We start from the raw sequence: 23,360 nt of genomic DNA, 5'->3' as shown, positions 1-23,360 counted from the left end.
TCCAAGTGGGCCGGGGGTTCTTTAAATCCTGTGGACATCAAGGGCAGGAAGCAATCTTTACACATATACCTTGTGGCTAAAGACTAGTGCTGGCTTGTATCCCCTGATGGGGAAGCAGGAGCCTGCTGATTCTATCTCACCAAAGGTCAGGGGGCCAGCACTGCCACTGTGGCCGTAACAGGCAGGGAGCCAGCAGATGACAGCAGGAGGACGCAAGGCCAGGAGAGGAATCTAAAAGAGCAAGGCGAAGGTCGATGGGGAAGAAGCCCATCCAGTCTGTACATCCAGGGAGGGGGCCAGAGTTGAGCGAGAATGAACTGAGAGGGTCAGGAGCTAGACAGGTCAGAGCTGGAAGTAGCAAGAAGCAGGCTCCCTTTCATTGCCCATTTTCTTGGGCAACATTCCGGCATCCTCAGAACCAGACCAAGTGGCTTCTGCTCCATGATGCGGCTGAGGAAACTAAAGTCTGCCTGGGTGTATGGTGTGTGCCTATAGTACCAGCTACTCAGGAGGCTGAGGTGGGAGGATCGCTTAAGCCCAGGAATTGGAGGCCAGGCTGGGCAACATAGCCAAGACCTTGTCTTTTAAAAGAAAAAAAAATGTTTGTGTGTCTTGAGACAGAGTCTCGCTCTGTCACCGAGGCTGGAGTGCAGTGGTATGATCTTGGCTAACTGCAACTCTGCCGCCCGGTTTCAAGTGACCTCTTGTGCCTCAGCATCCCAAGTCGTCCCTGGGATTATAGGTACGTGCCACTCTGCCCAGATAATTTTTGTATTTTTAGTAGCTGGTCCTGAACCCCTGGCCTCAAATGATCTCCCCACTTCAATCCCTCAAAGAGCTGGGATTACAGGTGTGAGCCATTGTGCCTGGCAAGAAACAATTTTTTTTGGTTTTGTTTGTTTGTTTTGTAGAAAGAAGTTTGAAAAGCATGAAAGCCTTGCCCAGAGTCACATGGGCAGTAGGGGGTGGAGCCTGGGGTAGACCCTAAGTGTCCGACTCCATGTTCACGGAGTCACCTTTGCTGCATGGCAGGCAACAGTCCCGATGCATGGGTGGGAAAGGTGAGGATGCTCTCCTATTGGCGTGTGTCCCAGCCACGCTGATTTCTAGGTAGGCGAAGGCAGGCAGGCTCCCAGTGTGAGAAGTGCCTTTAGGGAGCAGAACCACACACAGACGCAAACGCCTGAGCCTTTCTTCTGTCACAGAACAGCCCTGTCTCAGGACTGCAGGCCTTGGAATCCCAACACTTGTCCTTGGTGTCTTCCTGCTCCCAGCAGCTGAATTTTAGGGAAATGTCTCTTCATCACCCCACCCCGAGACAGACCTGTCAAGCCTCTGGCTTTCAGACTCTCTGCTCGGGTGGCTGAGGTCCCATCAGCCCTTTTCTCCAATATGGGAATCGCTTGCTCCAGCCCTCCAGGTGCAACAGGGCACGGGGATCAGCTGAAAAGGCTGCTGCCCCTGCACGCTCTCCTGCCCCCTAAGCCAGTCACCTGCATCAGGAGCAAGGGCTACCAGGACATAATTCAATGACTGTCCTTGAGGGTCAAAAAGAGGTACGCTGGGCTCCCAAGGAAGGTCTGTCAGCCGTAGGCATTGCAGTAGCAGAAATGAGAAATTCAACAATGAAACGAAAATGAATGGGAAATACAAATGCACAAAGGTGCTGAGCTCTAAAAGATGGAAAAGATTTTAATCGCTAAATAGCAGCTCGGCTCCCAGTATGCTGTATTCACGAGCATCTTTCAAGAGCCACAAGAGGCAGCACCGCTCCAGGAAGCCTCCCTGCATAGAGACAGTCCCCAACACCATCCTTACGTACCCCTGGGAGTATGGAGTATCCTATGTGTGCCACTCTCTCCACCTTGACTGAAGGGCAAGGCCTCATGCTCTTCACCTCTGCATGCCGCAGGAATGCTGACTATCACAGCAGATTTGAAATGCAAATGCACTTTGGGAAATTTCAGGCACAATACAAAAGATGACAGATACAGCGCAACGGGAGCGCAATTCTCTGCGACCCTCTCAGTTCTGACTTCTCTGTCTTCTCACCAGTCCGCACCTTCTCACCCACCTTTCCACCCTTGCACAGCTTTCAAATTCGTGGTAGGAATCATGTTAGTTTCCTGTTCATCATGTCCTTTATTCTTTCCAACATCTTACTTCAAAAAAAAAAATGGCGACTGACCTCATGCTTTCCTCTGAAGCTTTAAAAACTTTCTTCTTTTGGTTATGTCTCTATCACGTTTTCTCTCTCCTTTTCGATTACTCGTTTGTTTGTTCTTTCGCCCTGGGCCAGGCACGATGCCAGATCTTGGGATGTGTGAGGCAGACCTTGCTCTAAGCAATTTCACCAGCAATAATGGAAACGGGTAGGGGGAGGGGTAAAGGTAATTTCAACCCAGTGCAGCAGCCGTGGTATAATGGAGCCATGTCTTCACTCGCCCGCTGCAGTCCAGTGGAGGGAGTAATCAACTCTGCTTTGGGTGAGGGGCTCGGCACAGCTGGAAGGTGATTCCCAGCCTCTTCCCAGGCTGACTTGGTGGTAGGTGAAAGGCAGCAGGGACAGCAAATGAAAGACTTCGAAATAGCGTGGTACATGCAAGGAACCCTAAATGGCAAAACTGATGAATAATTTGAAGAAACTCTTCCATTTTGGAGTGTTTCTTCCTCCGTGCAAGGCAGCATGCTAAGCTGTTTATCTCTACTACCTCATTAACACACACAATATCTTCAGGAAGTAGGCACTAATACCTACGCTACTTTACAAATGAGGAGACTAAGGCTTTGAGAGGCTGAGTGATTTGTCCAAAGTGAGGCAAGTAGCAAAACCAAGAAAACCCAAGTCTGCTTGAAGCCCTCAGTCTTACCTTCTAACCCTTTACCCCCTGCACCCTCAGCCTTCATGTAGAAGGACCATGGAATTCAAGGAGGTGAAAGGAGGAAGTAGATTGGGCTGGGAAAGGAGGAAGAGTTAATGTTCTGGATGCCCCAATGGTATTTCGATCTGACTATGTAAACTTCACCCAAGCCTTTCCTCCTCCCCACAAGGCTGTCTCTACATGTTTTAGAAAGACAGCTGGAGCATCCTGCACCTTCTGCTACAAGTGGGGTATTCACTAAGAGATGGTGGGCTCCTCCCTCCACTAGGGACAGAGGGAGAGCTTCCGAGGCACAGTGAATAGGTAGACTAGACTCTGAGAACCAGATTGGGGTGAGGTTATGGGGAACCAGCTTCCCAAGTGCTTTGGAGCAGTCCAAGAAGACATGCTGAGAGGTCAAGAACCACAACCCACGTTGTGCTGCAAGAGACCTTCAACTCCAGAAGCTATTTTTGGTTTCACAAGGATCAGGAGGATAAAGTCCCTTACCTTAATTATCGAATCTCAAAATACTCCAGCTTTAGTTTAGGGAAGGACAGCTCTCAAGTCCATCCAGAGTGCTGAAGGGATATGTATTTTTTCAGACTGAAAGTGCCTAAATAAGACACATGCACACATATGTTTATTGTGGCACTGTTCACAATAGCAAAGACTTGGAATCAACCCAAATACCCATCAATGATAGACTGGATAAAGAAAATGCGGTACATATACGTCGTGGAATACTATGCAGCCATAAAAAATGATGAGTTCATGTTCTTTGCAGGGACATGGATGAAACTGGAAACCATCATTCTCGGCAAACTGACACAAGAACAGAAAACCAAACACTGCATGTTCTCACTCATAAGTGAGTGTTGAACATGAGAACACATGGACACAGGGAGAGGAACATCATACACTGGGGCTTGTCAGGGGTTGGGGGGCTAGGGGAGGAATAGCAGGGTGTGGGGGGATTGGGGAGGGATAGCAGGGGTTTGGGGGGCTAGAGGAGGGATAGTTTTAAAAGAAATATCTACAGTAGATGACAAGGTGATGGGTGCAGCAAACCACCACGGCATGTGTATACCTATGTAACAAACCTGCACTGCTGCACATGTACCCCAGAACTTAAAATATAATAATTTTTTTAAAGTGCCTAAATCTCAGGTGTAACAGGATTCCAGAAAGACACACAAAAAAGGATCCATATTAGTATCAATGTTTACCTTGAATAGATTTGGTAAGGAGATGTTTCATTCATTTAAAAGATAAGGACTGCATCTTTACTATATGCTGAATGAGAAGCAGAAGAGAAGACATTTCACAAGCAATGCGCATGTGCCAAGCACTGTGTCAGGCATTTGATGGACATTAAACCATTTAATCCTCTGAGGTTGGTTTTGATATCCCCCGTTTCTGAAGTTACACAGGCAGCAGAGGCAGAAGTGATGGTTGGGTCTTTCTGACTCACAAGCCCCATCCATTAATCATGCTTCCCTTCTCTACTAGAGCATTTTCATTCACCATCTTCCAAGAATACTAGGTAGAGAGGAACAGGAAACATACTCAGCAACTCCATTCTGAGAATGATCTGTCCCTGGGTGCCCGGCCCATTTCATACGCAGTGGAGATCACGTGAGCCATGGATGCTGCATCAGATTAACACTGTTGTAAGTTTTATCCGAGCCCAACACTGTCATCGGGTAACATGTCTTCAGTGGACATCATGCATTATTCAGGAAACAAAAAAATGTTGCCTCCATCAGAGACTCGTATCTGAAGGGATCATCAAGATGGCTAAATACTGATCAAGATGGCTAGATGAGGTGATCAAAAGGGGTGGGACAATGTGGAGAATGAGGCCCAGGAGTCATCCTTCTACGCTACCCTGAAGCAGTGCCTGGTGCTTAGCCTGGGAGTCCAGGCACTGCCCTTTCCTCCAAAGAACGATGATGCTCCGGTGTGACCCCCACAGAAAACCCCATTCGTACATTTACAACAAGGTGCCCTTTTCCCTTTCCAGACTCTTCACCCCCTCATCCTCATTGGCAGCAAATCATGAATAAGGAGAAACCTGTCAACACAAACTCAGAATAAAGAATCTTGAAAAGTTCTGAAGGGGGATTTGCCCTCAGCTCTGGGACTAGCTAGTAAAACATCCTTGCCCACAAGTAAGAAGAGCGGGCAGGTGGCCTGTATTCCCCACGTTGATTTCCTCATCTCTCCCCGAGAAACAACTTGGCCATGATTGTCTTCTCTGCGGCCCTCGTGCTGGTGTCACTGACAGACCTGCAAGCCTCGGAGTCCTCGCCTCCTCCCATGAAGTGCTGGCTTAACGCATCCCGCACTCAGAGTCCGGTTCCCAGCAGCACGGGGTGAATTCCCCCTCGCTCAGAAAAGTCCCCTTGACTAGCAAGGCACGCAGAAAGATGCTGCCCTCAGCGCCTCTGGGCTCCCCAGCGAGCAGCCTCCCACACTCCTCAGGCACCGTGACCGGGAAAGCACTTTTAGCCTTATTGTCAAAATGCATTTGCTTCATTACCCAAAAAGGGCAGAGGCACAGCCTCCTGGTCGGCGGTGGGCTCGTCGCAGACTTCCTGGGTTGGCGTCCCAGTTGTATCACTTAAAGAGGCTTCTTAGGACCCTGAGCAAGTACTCAAACATGAGCTCTCTGGGCCTCAGTTTCTCGTTTTCAAAGCTTGTTCCCAGTGTTAAGTGAGAATCTTTGCAGAGTTCAGCGCTTGTCCCAGGATATTATAAGCCCATAGAAATGTCAGGTCTTACTACCACCACATAGGCAAATGCTAGAGACTTAACCTCTCCCTCTCCTCCCAAGAGGAAATGAAAAAGGTCTCCCCTCTTTCTGTCTCACCACAGTGACTTAGCGTAGAGGCTCAGCATGTGGGGCCAAGGGAACAAATGAAGGCAATGAGATTGAGCCAAAGCCTGGGGCTTCAGTCAAAGGTTCTCAGCTCCAGGCCTGGCTGTGACCCCCGCTTCTTCATGCACTCATCTGTGAAAAAGAGTAGATTCGAACACTACCTGCCTGCCAAGCGCGCTGCCATGATTAAATGAGACAGTGCATGAAAGAGGCACTCTGTAAACTACCAGGGAAATCAGCTAATTCTAAGGTATCAGGGAAACCCACCTCATTACAATAGCACCTTTACTAGCAAATTCTGTAGAGGACATTTCACTAAGGATCGCCCTCCTGGGACCCTACTGAACACACAGAGAGTTCCCAGGAGGTCAGGAGACAGACACAACCTTCCTTTCCATTTTACAGATGTGGAAACTGAAGATCAGAGGGCTAAGGAGGCTGCCTGACGCCAAGCGACAAATCCACCAATACAGGGCTGAAGTGCTAGTTTGCAAGATACATACGTCCCCTCCTCCTTTTAAGGGGCGGGGGAGGTGGGGGGGCGGGGGGGGCAGGGGCTGCAATAACTTAGCACGTTGACTCCTGAAGAAAAATAGAATCTCTTTCCAAGACAGCCAAACTGATTAATGTTTTCAATTAATGTTTTTAACCACACACACAAAGAAATGTTCCATGGAAATTAAAGAAATTAAAATGTTTAAGCTTCTCCCAGGAGCCGCCAAGAATCCTGGGCAGGCCACGATGTTTAGAGCCCAGTGCGAAGCAGGAAGGTCACAGCCCCACCTCAAAACACTGAACCTGCCTAGCAGCGGGGACACTTCCCATCCACAGGGTGACAGGCCAAGAGGAGATAACTTGCTCAGTTATTGCTCATGCCAATAATTGGTGAGAGCAGCAGGGATGAAGAGGGAGGTCTGATAGGAGATGCTGGGGCCTGGGACTGAAGGGTCAGGTGGCTGCCCCCAGACCCTCTGGCTACCCTCCCACTTGACACAGAGTCCTCAAGGATGGGATATCCACCTGCTGTGTGGGTGACTGAGGTACCTGCACCCGATGTGACCAAGCAAGCCATGGGCTTTCTTTCCCTTTTTTTTTGTTCAGAGATGGAGTTTTGCTCTTTTTGCCCAGGCTGCAGTACAATGGCTCGCTCGATCTCGGCTCACCATAACCTCCGCCTCCCGGCTTCAAGTGAATCTCCTGCCTCAGCCTCCCGAGTAGCTGGAATTACAGCCATGTGCCACCATGTCTGGCTAATTTTATATTTTTAGTAGAGATGGGGTTTCTCCATGTTGATCAGGCTGGTCTCGAACTCCCGACCTCAGGTGATCTGTCCATCTCAGCCTCCCAAAGCGCAGGGCTTTCTAAGGGCACTGACAACACTTCCTTGATGGCGCCTGGGACCACAGAAGGTCCTGCTGGGGCCCAATGCTGTGCTTTGATATCTGAGAAGCCTGACTACCAAGGACAGGCAGACCCAGACCCCTGGAGGCTCCCAGGAGGTTCGGGGCAGAGGTGCGCTCTGTGTTAGCATCTGCTCTCCTCTCTGCCTGCAAGCTATCAAGCATGCCACAGATTCAGATCATCCACGCCTCTCCACAGGCTGAGAGGCAGGGCCGTCTTATGTTCTTTCTCCCACCAGAAGGTGAATTGCACAGGAGCTAGGTAACCTGAACAAGGAGAGGCAGTCCCACATATAGGGCAGGTCCCTGGAAAGATGGGAAGACCCAGGGTATAACACACAGCACTGACTAATCACTAGCTCTGCCACCAGCAAGGTGGCTCGTCCTGCACAGCTGCCAGCCTTAGATGCCACCAGAAGGTGGCCCAGGCCATGGGGCCAATTGGGTGGGCAGATGGCAGCCCGGAGCAGCCACCAAGGGCTAGGGTAGGAGCCCTTGGCCACTTGCAGGAGAGAGTGAGCAAGCTTTGAAATGAGCAATGGCACTTGGGTTCATGATGTGGAAATCATCAAAACACGAACTGCAAATCGATCACAGAGGTACACTAGGCACCTGCCGGAACTGTGGGTGGCAGAGAGTGGGGCTGTTTCCCCCGGGAAGCTCCTGAGTGCAAGCTCCAGCTTTGGGATATGTTCTTTCCCTCTGGAGAAGGCCCAGAAAGAGACACAGAAACAGACCCTGCCGTACTTCTCACAGGGTCAGCAGAGCCTGGCTCCCATGCGCGCTAGATTCCATCAAATCCAGCAGGCCGAGAATGAGGGGAACAGGCATAGCCTGCCCAGCTCTGAGCCGGTCCCCACCAGTTAGAAGCCATCTCAATGTGAGAAGTCAACATAACCTCTCTGGTCTTCATCTATAAATCAAGGATTTAAAAAATAAATAAATAAATAAAACAGCTACTCGGCGGCTGGGCACGGTGGCTCACACCTGTAATCCCAGAACTTTGGGAAGCTGAGGCAGGTGGATCATTTAAGGCCAGAAGTTCAAAACCAGGCTGGTCAATGCGGTGAGATCCCATCTCCACTAAAAATACAAAAATTAGCTGGGCATGGTGGTGCACACCTGTAATCCCAGCTGCCTGGGAGGCCAAGGCAGAAGAATCACTTGAACCTGAGAGGCGGAGGCTGCAGTGAGCTGAGAGTGTGCCACAGTACTCCAGCCTGGCAGCAGAGCAAAGCTCTGTCTCAAAACAACAACAACAAAAACCCAGCTACTCGTGGACTGGGTGGGGTGGATGGGTGTATTGCCCTGCAGTGTCTGCAGAAAGCTTAACACAACCTCTGGCTCCGAGTGGGTGCCTTATAAACACTTCGTTATTCTCAGGGTCAAATTGCTGTCCTTATCCCTACTGCCTGGTAGGCGAATTAGGTTTCAGGGCAAAGAGTCGGGACGTGAATCCTATCGTTGCCACTGGTTGAGAATGTGACCACAAACAAATCACTTTACTTCTTGATGCCTCGGTTTTCATATCTACAGAAACGTGGATGTGACCCCCAGCCATAGGGGACCGTTGAGGATTACAGGATTAAAGCAAGTCATACGGTATGAGCTTTCAAAAATAACAGTGCCAACCCAAACTGAGGAGCGTTTCTACAAAACACCTTCCCTGGACTCTTCAAAAATGTCAAAGTTGGCCGGGGGTGGTGGCTCACACCTGTAATCTCAGCACATTCAAGAGCCAAAGCGGGCGGATCACTTGAGGTCAGGAGTTCAAGGCCAGCCTGGCCAACATGGTAAAACCGCATCTCTACTAAAAATGCAAAAATTAGCCAGGCATGGTGATGCATGCCTGTAACCCCAGCTACTGGAGAGGCTGAGGCAGGAGAATCGCTTGAACCCGGGAGGCAGAGGTTGCAGTGACTTGAGATCATGCCACTGCACTCCAGCCTGGGCCACAGAGCAAGACTCTGTATATTAAAAAGAAAAAAAAAAAAAAGTCCAAGTCAAGTATGACTGAAAAACATGAGACACAGATACTAAATGCAATAATAACCCAAAATTGGCGGGAAAAAAAGTAGTCAAAAAGGCATTATTGGGACAACTGATCAAATTGTGTGAGGCCTGAGGATTAGATAATACAATTGCAGCAATGCGAAATTTCCTGAGTTTGATAATGACACACTCATTATGTAAAGAATGTTCTTATTCTTAGGAAGCACACACTGAATAGGGATGAAAGGGCATGTCTACAACTTACTCAAATGGGTCAGAAAAAAATAACATATTTGGTGTCGGGGTGGAGAGTGAGTTAGTATGATGATCTGGGTGTGCAGTAGTTGCTCATATCTTCATAATTTTTTCTGCTAGTTTGAAATTATACTAAAATAAATGGAAACCACAAGCTACAGAAGAAGAGGATGAGAACCACTCTGAAGAGCCTGGAGTATTAACCGTCCATGCAAGCACGAAATCAAAACCTTTCTCAAAAGACCTATGTCAAGGCTGGGCGTGGTGACTCATGCCTGCCATCCCAGCACTCTGGGAGGCCAAGGCGAGTGGACCACGAGGTCAGGAGTTCAAGACCAGCCTGACCAACATAGTGAAACCCTGTCTCTACTAAAAATACAAAAATTAGCCAGTGTGATGACGTGTGCCTGTAATCCCAGCTACTCAGGAGGCTGAGGCAGGAGAATCACTTTGATCAGGAAGGCGGAGGTTGCAGTGAGCCGAGGCCGCGCCACTGTACTCCAGGCTGAGAGACAGAGCAAAACTCCATGTCAAAAAACAAAACAAAACAAACAAAAAAAACTATGTTACCTTATCTACAAATGTTAGGATTAATTATGTAGAAAACTACAAAGGATAAGACTGAAATTTTATTTGAGCCACCGCCTCCGTCCAAGAAAAAGGAAGAAAAATAGATGGCTACTGCTGTTCATATGACCCAGGGCCAGGCTGGGAGGGCCAACAGGAGACAATTAGGCTGCATCCTGGCCATCCAGCATCCTGGTGCATAGGTGAGCTGGGATTTGACCCCAGGCTGCCTCAATAGGAGGCCGGAGGGAGGCAGGTACTCCAAGTCAAGCAGCAGCAAGCACCAAGATCAGCCTTTCCTCTGAAGCCGAGGTCCCATGCACTATGACGCTCAGACCTTAATACAGCTGCAAACTTCAGGGGAGCCTACACCCACATCTCCCCGCCCTGTGTACACCCACCACACTGCCCCCAGCACTGCACACAGCAGGGGCCCAACACTCATTAGTAAATGTACTCGCGGACACAATCCTTTCAATAATGCACAGACTCTCTCAGGAAGAAGGACCAAATATCCTGCAACAATTGTGTCCCAGGAAGGAGAAACAGGGGTCCAGGGACATGACGGGTAGCAGTCTTCATTGGAAAACTTCGTATTCCTTTTGGATTCTGTGCCTTGTAAATGCTTTAGTTATTCAAAAAGTTGTGGTTTTGTTTTTCTTAGTTCTTTTTTTAAATTGATTCGATTGATTGATTGATTGATTGATTTAGAGTCTCACTATGTTGCCCAGGCTGGTCTGGAACTCTTGAGCTCAAGCCATGCTTCCTGTCCTGTCTCCCACAGTGCTGAGATCACAGGCATGAGCCACTGCACCCAGTCATTTTGTTTTTTAATACAAAAGGAAAAAAATCAACAAAGTTACTTGTGAGCCTGCCCTGAGTGTGAAGCCGTAATTTCATGCCACTTAATTCTGAGTCCCTCAAACACGGCTGTTGCTTGCTATGCTACACATCCTCCTGTTTTCAGCGGGTGAAGAAACTAGAATGATTCAAGACTTACAGTCAGCAGCATCGCTGATCAAACTGGGGGGGGGGGGATTTAGATTTGATCACCAAAAGGCCAGTCCTTATGTTCCTGAAACTCTAGAGCAGCTGTTTAACCAAAGTAGGAAAGCCAGCCTCAAATCATCCTAAGAAAGTTATCCAACTCCAATAGGTACCAGGAACTGTGAAGGTGTTGTCATCCCGACAGCAACCCCATGAGGTGGGCAGGTCCTCATATAATCGGCATCTTACATCTCAGGGAGCCAGGTCACAGAATGGTCACAAAAGACACCCAAGACTTCTGCAGAAGGAGAAGGCTGGTAGGTGAGGGAAAGAAGTCTAGCGCCAAACGCTGGGCTTCTAAAGTCTATACTTCACCCTCGCAGGGAGTGTGAGGATCACCACTGTCCCATGTAAAAAGGCGTTAGAGTCAGAGAGACCTGGGTTCCACGCCAAGCTCCCTTCAAAAGCGGCAGGTGTGAGCAGACAGCCTCCAGCAGCACTACTCGTGTGAGGACTGCAGGAGACAATAGGTGGGGAAATGCTTTGTAAACTGTAAAGTGCTGTGCCAATCTCACCGTCAAAACAGAGGATGCAGTGGGGGCGTGGGGAGGAAGGAGGCGTCTGGAAGTTCAATGTCACCGGGAGGTTTTCCCTGAGCCATCAGAAGTATCTCCCCTCCTAATCTTCTACCTCAAACTTTCCTTTTTGTATTACACTTACATTCAACTTTCCCTCAAAAACATCCTCCCACTTCAGGGGTAAGTTATTAAGTCAGCCCCAAAGGTAAATAGTTTTCATTTCTCTAACCCCAAAAACCTCCCTTCCTGCCAGCACGCCTGGGTCTTGTCACCCACAACATCAAAGCCATTGCTTTCCGTAAAAGCCTTTCTGATCATTTGGGTGACTTGTGCAGATAACCACCACCCACCACACGCCAGGCTGTGCAGCATCTTCCTGCTGCCCTGTTAGGAGGTCAATGGGCCGGGAAAAAAGTGTCAAACTCCACCAGCCAATGCTTTGCACATGGTCACATGCCCTGCATGCTCTCCAAGCCATCTGGGTAATCTTGGCCAGACCCTTCTCCACCAGGGCCCTCTTGCAGAGGAAGCAGGTGGACCAAGCAATCTCTAGTTCTCTAGGAGATCTAAAATTCACTGATTCCATCTCATCCTCCCTGCTCAGAACTTCCTGAAATATAATAGTTCATTTACACACACACATACACACACACACACACACACACGCACGCACACATATACACACACACAGAAGCTAAGTTACTGTGTACAAGCTGGGCTGTAAGGCTGGGTGCAGTAGCACACATCTGTAATCCCAGCACTTTGGGAGACAAAGGCAGGGAATCACTTGAGGTCAGCAGTTCAAGACCAACCTAGCCAACACGGTGAAACCCCGTCTCTACTATAAATACAAAAATGAGCCAGGTGTGATGGTGGATGCCTGTAATCCCAGCTACTCAAGAGATTGAAGCAAGAGAATCACCTGCACCCAGGAAGTAGAGGTTGCAGTGAACCAAGATTGCACCACTACACTATAGCCTGGGCAACAGAGCGAGACTCTGTCTCAAACAAAAAAAAAAAGAAGCTGTAGTTTTTGGTGACTCACAGAGGAGAAAATATATTTTTCCACTTAGCTCAAAAGAATGGTTCCTCCATTCTTCAATTACTCAGATGATGTAATGACGTAAAGTCACCAAGCCAATGGGGCGCCAGGGGAAGTTCCAGGCTCCTGGGAGTGCAAACGTCAATGAAGGTAAGTGAAGCAGGGAATTTCCCACGGTGGACAGGTGCACTGAGAGATGCGCTGCAACAGAGAGTCCCCGCCCTGAGAAAACATCCCATATCCATTGAACTTTCCAGCTCGGTACCCTTCTAGGGAACCCAGGAAACAGTGAGCCTGAAGCTGGCCCAGAGCCCATTGTCCAGGAAGTCACACCCAATGTATGAAGGTTGCCTCTTCCAGGAAGTCAGTGTTGAGCCACCACCCAGCCCAAATCCCCTAGACTGTAACCTCCGTAGGAGGGGTAACGGTGCCTGGCGTGTCACAGGAGAGTAAGACACCATTTCTGAAATAGTAAATGTTTGCTGAATGAAATACTCACAGTGCTTCCATAAAGCTTAGGTAATTTCATTCCCCAAAATACTGGGTGCCTTTTCTGTGCTAGATAGTGGGGATAAAATGGTAAACAAAACAGATATTTGGCCAGGCATCATGGCTCACACCTGTAATCCCAGTGCTTCAGGAGGCTGAGGAAGGAGGATTACTCGATGCCAGGAGTTCAAGACCAGCCCGGGCAACACAGTGAGACCCCATCTCTACAAAAATACTTTAAAAATTAGCCGGATGTTGTGGTATGGACCTGAAGGTCTAATGACTTGGGAGGCTGAGGTGGAAGGATCACTTGAGCCCAGGAGGTCGAGGCTGTAGTGAGCTATGATCGTGCCAATACACTCCAACCTGGGTGACAGAGGAAGATCCTTTCTCTAAAAACAAGCCACCACCACCACCACAACAAAAAAAGCAGATGTTTCTCCATCCAGGCTTCTTCTAAAGCAGTTACTAAAGGGTTGGCAGATGACCATCAGCTCTCAGCCCTCTCAGGGGACTTCCTTGGCAGTTCAAGATTAGGCATACCTTATGGGGGCACATAAAATGACTGATCAATCCTCACCTCCATTCAGGACAATTCTGAAGGATCAGACCAGCTCCCAGGCTCCCCTGGCATTGCAAATCTTCTAGAAGCTGTATATGTGACTTCCTTCCTCTACCAAATGTGTAAGTTCACCCATCTATTTGTCCATCTAGTCACCATCTAATCACTCAACAGAAGTTTTTATATTAGGTGCTGGGAGAACCAAGTTGAAGAAAATCGGTCACTAACTCAATGAGTTGGGACTCATCCACACATCTGCAACACACACAACTGTTGGGACATTGTTACAGCTCCATTTCTCTCTCTGTCCAACCATGGCTTCTGCCCCTTCCGTTTCACAGCTGTTGCTCCTGAAGGAATCCCATAACAAATATCCTACTCACTAATCTACATCTTAGCATCTGTTTCCTAGAGAGCCCAGCCTGCATCATCAAGAAGGTTCATATGACAGATGCTCAGGCCTTGTGCCACCAAGATGAGGGTTTAGGACCGGGGGCACACGTGTCGTGGAAGATGGGAGCTAGTTTGTGGGAACGCCTTGCTGACAAGGATGCAAATGCTGGGCTTAAGGCTGTGATCAATGAGGAAGGGTAGTGAGCAGTGTGCAAACACCTGTGGTTGTTTTAATGTGTGGATGAGTCCCAGCTCACTGAGTTAGAGACCCGTTTCTTCAACTTGGTTCACCCACCACCTAATATAAAAACTTCTGTTGGGTAATTACATGATGACTAGATGGACAAATAGATGGATGAACTTACACGTTTGATTAAGCAGGAAGTCACACATACAGCTGTCAGAGAGACCTGGGTTCCAAGACAAGCTACCTCCAAAAGCTGCAGGTGTGAGCAGACAGCCTTTAGTGGCACTACCTCGTGTGAAGACTGAAGGAGACAATAGGTGGGGAAATGCTTTGTAAACTGTAAAGTACTGTGCCAATCTCACCGTCGAAACAGAGGATGCAGTGGGAGTGTGGGGAGGAAGGAGGCGTAGACAATAAATGAAAGATGATTATTTGGTACAGGTTAAATTGGTTAAATTGGCCGGGCGTGGTGGTTCACATCTGTAATAAAAGCACTTTGGAGGCCAAGGTGGGCAGATCACCTGAAGTCGGGAGTTCAAGACTAGCCTGACCAACATGGTGAAACCCCATCTTTAAAAAAAAAAAAAAAAAAAAATTTGCTTAAATTGTGTCATTTATGTAAAGTATTAATCACAATGTTCAAATAACAATAATGATAAAAATGGCAATTGCCAAGGCGGGAGGATGACTTGAGGCCAGGAGTTTAAGATAAACCTGGGAAACAGTGAGAGCTACACATACAAACACAAATGTAAAAAAATCAGCAAGACAGATTGAGTCTGGGAGTTCAAGAATATGCTGAGTTATGTTTGTGCCACTGTGCTCCAGCTGGGGCAACAGAGCAAAAACCTTGTTCCTGAAAAAACAAAATGATAATGGTTCTGATGCGGTGGTCCAAACCTGTAAACCCAGCACTTTGGAAGCCATGGTGGGCAGATCACCTGTTTTCATGAGTTCGAGACCAGCCTGGCCAACATGGTGAAATCCCATCTCTACTAAAAATACAAAAAATTAGTCAGGTATGGTGGTACATGCCTGTAATCCCAGCTACTCAAGAGGCTGAGGCAGGAGAATCACTAGAACTCAGGAGGCAGAGGTTGTAGTGAGCCGAAATTGTGCCACCTCTGCACTCCAAACTGGGAGACAGAGTGAGACTCCATCTGAAAATAATAATCAAAAAAAAAAACACAGGCCAGGCGCGGTGACTCAAGCCTGTGATCCCAGCCAGCACTTTGGGAGGCCGAGGCGGGTGGATCACGAGGTCAAGAGATCAAGACCATCCTGGTCAACGTGGTGAAACCCCGTCTCTACTAAAAATACAAAACATTAGCTGGGCATGGTGGTGCGTGCCTGTAATCCCAGCTACTCAGGAGGCTGAGGCAGGAGAATTGCCTGAACCCAGGAGGCGGAGGTTGCAGTGAGCCGAGATCGCGCCATTGCACTCCAACCTGGGTAACAAGAGCGAAACTCCGACTCAAAAAAAAAAAAAAAAACCAAAAAGATGACAACTATGGCTGGAGGTGGTAGCTCAGGAATGTGCATTGGGAGGCCACAGCAGGAGCATCACATGAAGCCAGGAATCTGAAACCAGCCTGGGCAACATAGTGAGATCTTGCCTCTACAAACAAAAGAAAAAGGTAATTAGCCAGATGTGGCGGTACTTATAATCCCAGCTATTCAGGGAGGCTGAGGTGGAAGGATTGCTTGAGCCCAGAAATTTAAGGCTGCAGTAAACTATGATGGCACCACTGCACTCCAGCCTGGGTGGCAGAGCGAGATACTATCTCTTAAAACAAAAAAGGGGAGAGACAAGTAAGCTCCTCATGGAGAACTTTGAATAAGAGGTAACGTGATCAGCAGCTTGAAAGAAGTGACGGCATGGAAGCTGGCAAGAGAAGAGAAGAGCAACAAGACGTTGGCACATAAGCCGTGACTCTGCTCTGCTCATCAGATGCTAGATAAATATAACACTGTCACTGGGACAGCCCAGCAATGCATGGGGAGGCATGCTGTCACCTAACACGCATCACTACGGATGTGGGTGAGAACATGCCTGCAACCAGTGAAGACGAACAGCTGAACAGAAGGCACCAAACTTACAACTGCGGTTTATAGACTTCATTCTACAGTAGTAAGAAGGCTTCAAGCTCATGGAACCATGGTATTGGGCGACAGCTGGTAATGCAAGTCTTGGAACTAAGACAAGATTTCTTTTTCTTTTTTTGTGGCGGGGGAGGTGGAGCAGAGTCTGGCTTCACTGCCTAGGCCTGGAACGCAGTAACAAGATCTCGGCTCACTGCAGCCTCCACTTCCTGGGTCCAAGCGATTCTCCTGCCTCAGCCTCTCCAGTAGTTGGGATTACAGGCACGTACCACCATGCCTGACTAATGCTTTTGTACTTTTAGTAGAGATGCGGTTTCACCATGTTGGCCAGGCTGGACTCAAACTCCTGACCTCAAGTGATCTACTCGCTTTGGCTTTTGAAAGTGCTGGGATTACAGGCGTGAACTACCAAGCCCAGCTAAGATTTCTTAAATAATCCAAACTTTGAACTATCCACAGTTTCTTCAGGTGTCTCCTGCAGCAGATGGGGACTTAGGAACTACCTGGAGCCTCCATTCTGAGAAAACAGCTTCAGGGGCAGAACCCACACTTGAGAAGCCCAGGCTCCAGCTTCCGTTCCCCTGCAGGAAATATACAGACCTTGAGGGACATCCTCACTCAGGTGCCCACCAGACCTACGGAGCATCCTTATTTCTCAGGGTGATTCCTGGAGAAACAGATGGGAGGATTGATGACAAGGAGAATAAATTAGAGCCTGGGCTTTGTGCAAACAAGAGTAAGCCACAATAAGAAAGGGATAATAAAGTTTGCTAGGGAAAATCCTTAAACCAGTGGTGTCACAGAGGCTATTTGCCAAGTGGTACATTGTATCTAGAAAACACTGATGCTTTTAGACTATTATTACACGTCATGGATCTGGGAGCACCTAAAACACTAAATACGGGGGCTGTCAGAGGTAGCAGGGGGATGACAACTCAAAGAACTGAACTCCAGGGCAGGCTGGGATGCTGTGTGTCAGGTTGAAGTTCACAAGTCACAAAGAAGCAGTGATGCTCAGCGCTGAAGCAGACAGGCCTTGCTGCTGAGCTACCTGGGCTGGAACTGAGGCTCCACCACTTCCTTCCCGTGTGATCTCAGGTAGCAGAGCAAGGAGGACTCCCCTGAGGCTCAGGCCTGATCTGCGATATGGGGACAAAGATACAGACCCCCCAGAATGTCTGTCGGGACTGAGCATGACCCGTGCAAAGCCCCTGACACCTGGTTAGTGCTCACTAAGGAGGTGCTGTAGTTATTATAAGCATAGGTCCCAGTGCCCCCCTTCCTAACTATACTCCACAAATCCCTAGGAAGTCAAGAGAGCCTCCTGAAGGTGACTCCTGGGAGCCTGATGGAGATGGAAGCTTCAGCAGAAGGACTATAGCCCTATTTTGATCAAAGCAGCTTTCCTTTAACCAGTTATAGGTATAGGGCTTGCATAGAAGATTTCAGAAGCCAGTGGAATTTCAGGGCTTTAAGACAGAAGAAGCACTTCAAATATTCATCCTCTTGTTTCTTAATAATAATAATGGTAAAGCCTCCAGAAAGCAAGGAACTCACCTAAACTCAGCCGCCAGGTCAGAGGCAGGGAAAGGGCAGCTGCTGGCCCTGAATCTCCCACACAGGCAGTTAAAGGCGAGGGTTATTGGATTCGTGATCTGAGGTCTCATCCTCTGGACTCTCACACTATGGACATGGGGGCTTGGCATCCCAAATGGAAGTCTTCACACCTACAGACTGGTGAAAAGAACCAAAGGGATGTCAAGTGGAGAGTCTTATTCCAGGCAGAAAGGAGTGAGTCCCTGACTTCCCTAAAAAGAGATAGTCTTCACCAGACCCACATTCAGAGCTGCGATGGGCTGGGCTGGACAGGGGAACTAGGCCCTGGGGTCCCTAGAGGGCTGACACTCCAGGAAATCTAGAGGCATCAAAGAAAACCTCAGATTAACCAGCGCCAGAATTGAGTGAGGTAAGGAACTAAGGAAAAGAACCAGTCCCTTCCTTGTCAAGAATTCATACCTCCCAGCAGACCGTAGGGTCTTACTCAAAGTCACAATGCATGAGTCTCCATCTGCCTAAAAGGTAGGCCTACCCAAGCAGTTACGTGACTTCTCCCCAGGCAAAAGGAGAGAAGAAGAAGACTTCTCAGAAGTGTAAATGCTCTTAAGTGACCACAGGTCAAATGTCAACTGAAGCATCAGCCCAGGCGAAGGAAGGAAACTCCAGCATCAAAGAAAAAAAATTAATCCTCTGTGTCCATGTGTTCTCACTGCTCAACACCCACCTATGAGTGAGAACATGAGGTGTTTGATTTTCTGCTTTTGTGTCAGTTTACTGAGAATGATGGTTTCCAGGTTCATCCATGTCCCTACAAAGGACACGAACTCATTGACACTGGGGCCTGTTGGGGTGAAATAGGGGAGGGACAGAGTGGGGTGGGGAGTTGGGGGGAGATAGCATGGGGAGAAATGCCAGATATAGGTGAAGGGGAGGAAGGCAGCAAATCACACTGCCACGTGTGTACATATGCAACAATCTTCCATGTTCTTCACATGTACTCCAAAACCTAAAATGCAATAAAAATAAATAAATTTAAAAAATTATAAAAAAAAAAAAAAAAAAAGAAATTAAAAAAAAAAAAAAAAATCCATCCTCATCACAGTCACTCATCTCCAGCCTCCTTGGTGCTGGGTACTAGTGGGTTTGTCATGTAGTCACTAATCCTGAAAAGCCACCTAATGCCCTTGAGCAACAGACAGGCAAGATGAGGCTGAGGGAGCTTACCCAAGGCAGAGCCAGACTGAATGCATGCTGCATACACTGTTCACAGCAAAATACAGGTAATAAGGCTGTACCAAGTTCCTCTTGCTTTTGCCCAGATCCTTTCAAATAGAAACCTTTTTAAGAAAAAATTAAGTCTGTAACAGGGTGGTTTTATTCAACAAGAAACTTTTGAATTCTCCAGCATGGGAGGGATGCAAGTAACGGCAATTTCACCATCAGAAATGCTATAGAGGGAGATCTGCTCTGGAGAAGGGTTGGAAGAGATGACCTCCAAGGTTTCTTTTAACTCTGGGACTCTGCAAATGTAAGTTGAAATTCTAACTCCCATCCTTTTATTCCCTTTAGTTGAATGTAGGCATTTCTGGAAACCCAAACCTGTAAGTTCTACTCTTCCTTAGTGACAGCAAGGATCTTTAAAAGCCATCCTGGCTTTTCCCTGCTAGCCTCAGCCTTCCTGCAGGGGAAGGTCCCAGCTGAAGAGCTGGGGAGGGCTCCAGGGACTCAACGTCAGACGGGCAGAGAGAGACAGAGCTAGAGAAGCCTCCAACCCCACAGGATGTGGTGAGTGAAGCACAAGACAAAACCAGAAAAAGCCATTTAGAAACACAACAGCCTCACAAAGACAGAGACAACACGAAAACACAGGGACTTTTTTCTTCTCTTCGTTTTTCAAGCTAGGAAACCCAAAAATAGTTGAAGGAGCTGTAATCTCATGCTTTCTGAAGAAAAACGCTGCCTAACTCAGAAGACAAATCTAGAGGGACAACTGTTAAGTTTGAAGTCATAAAGACCACAAGGCCATTCAGTGATTTCATGCAGAACCCCAGGACGTGAAGAGCAGAGTGTTGCAATCCCAGCCTCCAAACTCAGGGGCCAGTGTGCTAAGCCGAATTTCACACAAAGGCTTCATGCTGAAGCTCACTCATTTTAAGGCTGCGTCACAAGTGGCTCAACTTGACGGCGTCCACATGGAAAGTAAAGAAGTTGGCTGGGGGAGCAGCCAATGTCAGCATTCCCTAAGAGAGTTGGTAAACACACAGACAGAAAAAAGAAAACTTCCCTCACTAAAGATAAAAAATAGATAGAAATCTAACAAGAGACCATTTTGCACCCATCGAATGATAATTTTTTTGAGGCCAATCACACCATGTTGATGACGTTGTGGTGAAACTGGCACATCCACATGTTGATGGAGGCAGCATCGAGAACCCCAGTTGAAAGTAATTTGGCAATGTGTGTCAAGAGCCGTAAAATTGTGCTCTTTGACTCAATAATCCTTCTGCTGAGAATCTGTCCAAAGGATTTTCCAAGAAGAAAGAGTTATATGCACGAGGATGCTCGTGGCACCCTTAGACGTGTAACGACAAACTACTAGGCACTTTAATTTTTAACAACAGAGAACTGATTTAGAATATGACTTGTCAACTTGATGAACCATTATACACTCTTTAAAAATGACCCTTTGTTAAGAACACATGGACACAGGGAGGGGAGTATCACACACTGGGGTCTGTGGGGGAGAAATAGGGGAGGGACAGTGAGGGGCGGGGAGTTGGGGAGGGATAACATGGGGAGAAATGCCAGATACAGGTGATGGGGAGGAAGGCAGCAAACCACGCTGCCACGTGTGTACCTATGCAACAATCCTGCATGTTCTTCACATGTACCCCCAAACCTAAAATGCAATTAAAAAGAAAAAGAAAAAAAATGACCATTTGTAAGATGCTTTAATAAAATGAAAAAAATGTTTAGGGCATATTATAATAAAAATGTTTTAGTTTTAGAATTTTTAAAAACCTGATTACAAACCATTCCCTACATCTATGACCATATAAAATCATTAATTAATGCATAAAAAACTATTATCGGATATTTGAAAACAATCTGATTAGTCAAGGAAGAATTACTGATTCTGTTTTCTCACCCGTGTCTATTCTTTGGAATTACAATGCTGTGTGTGTAATCAATGACATCAATAATGATGATGGGCTGGGCGCAGTGGCCCGCGCCTGTAATAGCAGCACTTTGGGAGGCTGAGGAGGGTGAATCATCTGAGGCCATGAGTTTGAGACCAGCCTGGCCAACATGGTAAAACCCCACATCCACTAAAAAATACAAAAGTTAGCCCCATGTGGTGGCGCTTGCCTATAGTCCCAGCTGCTCGGGAGGCTGAAGCAGGAGAATTGCTTGAACCCAGGAGAAAGAGGTTACAGTGAATTGAGATTGTACCAATGCACTCCAGCCTGAGTGAGAGCAAGACTCCGTCTCAAAAAAAAATAAATAAATAACAATGATGAAGATGACATTTTATTGGAAAAACTTCAGTAATTTATAAAATTAGGATAAAACTCTGAGGAACTGGAAATGGAATTCAGAATATGAGAAAGGATCAAACTCGGAGGCATTTGAGCACCCAGATAAAGAAACACAATCTCTAATCAGAGAACGAAAACTGGAGGCACCAATGGGGTCATATATTAGCAATGTCAGCTATCCAGGCCCCACAGCACATCCGGCACTATCTGATCATCTCAGCTTTGTGAGATTCAGTCTTCCTCCCCCACACTCGGCCCCAAGTGTTCAAAGAGGAACAGAAAATCCCAACCTGTGTGTATTTAACTGCCCATCCTTCGAAAACACAAAGCCCTCCTGAGAGGCCAAGAAATAACTTAAATACTGAATTTCCTCAACTATCTCTTTTCAAAACGGCAACTTGGGTCAGCTTCTATACGTAGCACTGGAAGTAATGAAGAACCTTAGTTTTCCATCGTGTGGGACCTAGTTGGGATTTCCAGTGTGGACCACAATCCCAACTGTCCCCACTGAAAGTCCAAGCAGGGGTGGCCAAGGCAAAGGCAGCCCTTTGGAATCACAGGGGACCTAAGTCTACTTCTGACTCCAGCACTACCAGCCCTGTGCCTTTGGGCATGTTATTTTACCCCCAGGACCTCAGTATTCACATCCACAAAATGGGGACGTTTCAGAACTTTCCTCCTACTGGCATGGTGAGGATTGCGCGTGGCTCCTGGCAGCAGTGGATGCGCACTAACTGGCGGCTCTCTCCATTATTATTATTTCCCAGGTGTTCCTGTCACTGATTCATCTCCCAGGTCTTCAGGAACCGTGGCTGCACACGTGGCAAGGAGGGCACACGGGTAAATGACTAAATGCAGCTCAACAGCCAGGCATGGTGGCTCACATCTGTAATCCTGGCACTTTGGGAGGTCAAGGCAGCAAGATCGCTTGGACTTTAAGACCAGCCTGGGCAACACAGCAAAACTCTATCTTAAAAATATATATATACATATATAAAAACTTAGCTGGACAAGGCCGATGCAGTGGCTCATGCCCATAATCCCAGCACTTTGGGAGGCCAAGATGGGCAAATCAGAAGGTAAGGAGTTTGAGACCAGCCTGACCAACATGGTGAAATCCCATCTCTACTAAAAATACAAAAATTAGCTGGCCGTGGTGGCGGGCACCTGTAATCCCAGCTGCTTGGGAGGCTGAGGCAGGAGAATCACTTGAACTGGGAGGTGGAAGTTGCAGTGAGCTGAGACAGCATCACTGCACTCCAGCCTGGTGACAGGGTGAGACTCCATCTCAAAAAACAAAAAACACAGCTGGACAAAATTTTTTAAATATCCAACTCAACCTTGGCTGATATTAGGATCACCCGGGAGCTTCAAAAAGCCGCAGACACCCCAGTCCTTCCCAGAACAATTATATCAGCTTCTCTGGGAGTCAAACCCTGGCACAGCTATTTTTAAAGCTGATTCCACTGTGCCACTGGGTAGGGGCATATCCAATTCAAGCAAGGGCAACCCAGTGATGTCCTCCACACCCCTGAGCCCATGAGAGCATGAAGCCAGAGTCTTCTTTAATTGACTAGGCCACAGTTCAACAGCTCCACTTGAAACAATCGAGCACTCCGTGAGTGACCAGCAAATGGCAAGAAGCTCCCCAACTCCCTGCCCGCTGCTCAGCTCAGTGACTTTCTGCAAAGCAATAAAGCTGGCCAGCTGGAGTGGTCCGTCCCACAGAGGCCACTGGGAAGCACCTGACCAATATGGGCAGGGGTGCTGACAGTCCCGGGGTGAACACAAGCCCCTGGGACAGAACTGCGCCCCAGCGTGCAGCTTGCAGGTCTTGTGCTGCCGTAGTTGCTGAAGAATCTGCAGGGCTCCTCAGGAGCAGGTGTCCAGGGTGGCTGGGGCCAGACACCCTGCCTGTCCCAACCCCAGTGAAGGGATTAGGACAGCAATTCTCAGACTGGCTT

The 23,360-nt window shown here is 47.9% G+C and overlaps 1 long non-coding RNA gene across 1 annotated transcript in view; it reads right to left on the bottom strand.

Annotated features, from left to right (window-relative positions):
• The window catches only part of LOC116529120, a 370,222-nt gene that overhangs the window by 230,281 nt on the left and 116,581 nt on the right, over positions 1-23,360 (bottom strand). Inside the window, exon 5 of the long non-coding RNA XR_004259387.1 lies at positions 17,858-18,034. This is a non-coding gene — a long non-coding RNA (uncharacterized LOC116529120). The remainder of the gene's footprint in view (positions 1-17,857; positions 18,035-23,360) is intronic.

The sequence above is a fragment of the Sapajus apella genome, unplaced genomic scaffold (assembly GCF_009761245.1).
Source record: "Sapajus apella isolate SASKATOON/1434 unplaced genomic scaffold, GSC_monkey_1.0 scaffold3, whole genome shotgun sequence".
Classification (NCBI taxonomy): domain Eukaryota; kingdom Metazoa; phylum Chordata; class Mammalia; order Primates; family Cebidae; genus Sapajus; species Sapajus apella.
This window is presented reverse-complemented; position numbering and strand designations above follow the sequence as displayed.